Raw genomic sequence first — 3,740 nt, 5'->3', positions numbered from 1 at the left:
TCCTTGCACCATAACAACAACACAGAGCAGTAGTGGTTATTGTGCATGGATTATTTCTTTAAATAATAATCAAGTGTCCCAGTAGCCAGCAAGCCAGCCAGCCCTTGGATCAAGAAGCTATTACCCCACAAATTAAAATTAAAATCCCAGAATATTATATAATATAGTATTTATCCAATTGAAGTTTAAACATCGGAATAGACTCTGATAAAACCACCTCTTCAGTCAGATATCCACATCCTTATTGTTATTACTGTAAAACCCTTTCTTTTGCCTTAGACTAAATCACCTTTCTTCCAGTTTAAACATGTGACCTTGTGTCCCATGTATAGTCCTGCTTAGGAATAGATTTCCAGACAATGGTTTGTACTGGCCCCGAATATATTTGTATAATCCTATCATATATATCCCCTCTGAGTTTCTAAACTAAAGAGATTTAAGTTTGTTAACCTTTTGTTATAAAATGTTCCATTCCTTTGTCTTTATTTGGGAAGCCTTCCTCTGCACTTTGTTCTAGTGCCATAACATCCTTTAGAACAGGTGCCCAAAATTGCACAACATATTCAAGGTCTTACCAGTGATTTATAAAGAGGCAAAATAATATTCTTATCCCGAGACTTAATGCCCTTATTTATACATGACAATACCTAACTGGTCTTAGCAATTGCCGATTGACATTGCATGTTCTTGTCTAGTTTGTTGTCTATAGCAATTCCCAAATCCTTCTCATGTGTTCTTATCTGTAATTCACTACCATGTATGGTACAAGTTGCTTGTGCATTCTTTACATGCACAAGTTAGCATTTGTCTACATTAAATTTAATCTGCCATTTGAGTGCCCAACACCCCAGTCTATCAAAAATCATCTGCAGCACAGTAATATTCTGCTTACATTGTTATAGTTTATAGAGTTTTGTGGCATCTGCAAACACTGAAACATGACTTTCAATGCATTTTTACAAGATAATTTATAAGTATGTTTATCTAACAGAAGCGGTTTCAGTACAGACCCGGAGGGACACCACTTACCATGTTGGTCCAGCTTGGAAATTTACCATTAATTACATTTCTCTGTTCTCTATCTTTAAGTTAATGTTCTACCTAAGAACAAGGGTTTTCATTCAGTCTAATTTATTTTAGTTTGAACACTAACCTATTGTGTTTCACAATATCAAACGCTTTGTCAAAATCTAAATAAATCACTTCCACTGCAACACTCTGAGCTATACTTCTACTTACTTCATTGTATAATGCAATCAAAATAGTTTGACATCTACATCCATGCCATAGCCATATATTTCTGCAAATTGATTACACCATATTGTGTAATGTGGTTTAGAGAAATAATCCACATGTCTGTCTGTATGTCTATTTAGCATTCAGCTATGCTTCCAGTTTAGCTACTTTGACCTTGAATTTTAAATTCAGTTTGAATTCTCACTTTAGTGAATAACAATGTAATAGATAGGAGCGTCTAAATTGAACACATTGTGCGATAGAATCTAAAAAAGTGCAGTAAGAGAATCTAAAAATATGAAGTCTCTTTTATAGAACGTGTGTAGGGAGGCTGTGTAAGTCACAACCAGGGGAGGTAAGGCTAGCACAGCACAATAAAAGTGAGTTAACTCCTAAATGTCAGAGAAATGAGTGGTGAGATATCAAGGGCATGCACTATACATCAAAACCTCTTTATTAAACTAATGCACCTGTTTTTTTTGGTCCTTGGAGTGTTGCTTTGAACGGACACTAAAGCCACCAAGACCACTCAACTCATTGAATTGGCCTGGGTGCAGTGTCCCTGTCCTCTTAACCCTGCAAGTGAAAACTGTTTCAGATAAACTGTAATGTTTATATTTCAGGGTTAAGAGTGCTTCTAGTGGCAGTCTCCAAGACCGCTACTAGAAGCGCTTCCTGGACTTTTCCACAGTTTAATAAATAGTGCTAGATGTACTCATTTGCATGAGGATGTCCAGTGTCTATAAAATCCTCATAGAAAAGCATTGAGTGAATGCATTTCTTTGAGGAATATCTAATACATGTGCGGCACACATTGCATGCGCATTAGGTCCCCCCTCATTGCTGACATTGGAGAAGGTAGAGATCCAGCAGAAAGGTAAGGTAGGTAAGTGAAATATACGGGTTTTAATGGCCACAGGGGGGAGGAACACTATTGTGTTAGGAATACAGTTTTGTCTCCCTAACACTATACTGGTCATTTAACATGCTATACGTGATTTTAATGTTTTATTCAAAAATGTATATTTCTCAGAGCAAGCTCTATATCAAACAGATCTGAACAGTAGATTTCCTCAATCACTTAAAGGATTCATAGATGTATTCTTTATAAACAACTTACAAAACTGATATTTTTTATAAAAGTCTACCGAACACATAAGTTAGAAAAATCATTATTAAATATTTTGCCTGTTATAATAATTTTAAAGGTTTTCTGAAACCATGGATAAAATAAAGCATAGATGATGGGGTTAAGAGAAGAATTAAAATAACCAAGCCACAGAACTGCATTATACAAATCATCCGATGATGTGAAATCAAGGTAAGGATCTACTACAATGACAATAGAAAATGGAAGCCAACATAATAAAAATGCCCCCATAACTAAGCTTAAAGTCTTTGCTGCTTTGCTTTCAACCTTTAGAGATGCCTTGTTGGTGTTTGTACCCAGGTAATGTGGGTGGTTGTGTAGCATCCTTGCCTGTTTTTGTGCTATAGAAAATATATGGATATAGATTCCTATCATCATGGCACCTGGAACAAAAAAACAAAATGATGAAGAAACTGTTGCCCAAAGCTTATTCAGTATAAGAAAACAAGACCCAGTGCAGGTATGTGACTCCCCAAAATGATTTAATCCTTCCATGTGCACATTTGACACAATAAGACTAACTGAATATAAAAAAGGAACCGACCAGCTAACAAATAAATAAACTTCTATCATACGGTTTGTCATCTTTGAATAATAATGAAGCGGTTGACACACAGCATAGTAACGATCGACAGAAATAAAAAATAGATGAAGTATGGAAGTTGTGCAGAAAGTCATATCTAAGCAACTGTGTAGTTTACAGAATAAATCTCCAAAATACCAGCAAGATGTCGCTGATCGGACCATGCTATAAGGCATTATTACCAGTCCAAGAAGAAAATCTGTTATTGCCAAGGATAGAATAAGGAAGTTCGTTGGACTGTGAAGCTGTTTAAAATGAGAAACTGAAATGAGAAACTGAAATGGTGATTGTTATAATCACAGACATGATAATGCACATAGCTGAAAATCTTGATGGGGTAACGTTGGTCTTAGGACAGGAGTTGCTCAAGTCAAAACAATACATTGGATTCTGCAGGTTCCAGGAAACAGACAAGTTCATAACTCTCTTACAAAGAATTTCTGATTCAGTCACTGAAAGGAGACACTATTAAAAATGGTGTAATAAATTTATTTAAACATATTTAAATATTAGTAAAGTCACATAAAGAGTTTTAATTTTAAGAAAGCCTTATATTGTGTGACTAGGCTCCATATTGCTAGTCAATTACTTATATCTAAAGCAAATCTGAAATGTTCACATTTCATATTGTGGCAAACCTAGCCACTTCTGGACTATAATGTAGAAACTAAGGTTGTCTGTAAGCTGTATTGTGTGCTAAGTATATTCTGATGTGTGTACTGTGCTATGTTAATTCGCATGCTGGCCGCCGTAAGCTACCAGCATACAGTT

At 35.5% G+C, this 3,740-nt stretch overlaps 1 pseudogene; it reads right to left on the bottom strand.

Annotated features, from left to right (window-relative positions):
- Window positions 1-2,380: 2,380 nt before the first annotated feature.
- LOC134586271 (trace amine-associated receptor 4-like) lies at window positions 2,381-3,389 on the bottom strand (annotated as a pseudogene).
- Window positions 3,390-3,740: the final 351 nt, after the last annotated feature.

This window comes from Pelobates fuscus, chromosome 2 (genome assembly GCF_036172605.1).
Source record: "Pelobates fuscus isolate aPelFus1 chromosome 2, aPelFus1.pri, whole genome shotgun sequence".
NCBI classification, from domain to species: domain Eukaryota; kingdom Metazoa; phylum Chordata; class Amphibia; order Anura; family Pelobatidae; genus Pelobates; species Pelobates fuscus.
Note: the sequence above shows the minus strand (reverse complement) of the source record. Positions and strands in the feature narration are given on the sequence as shown.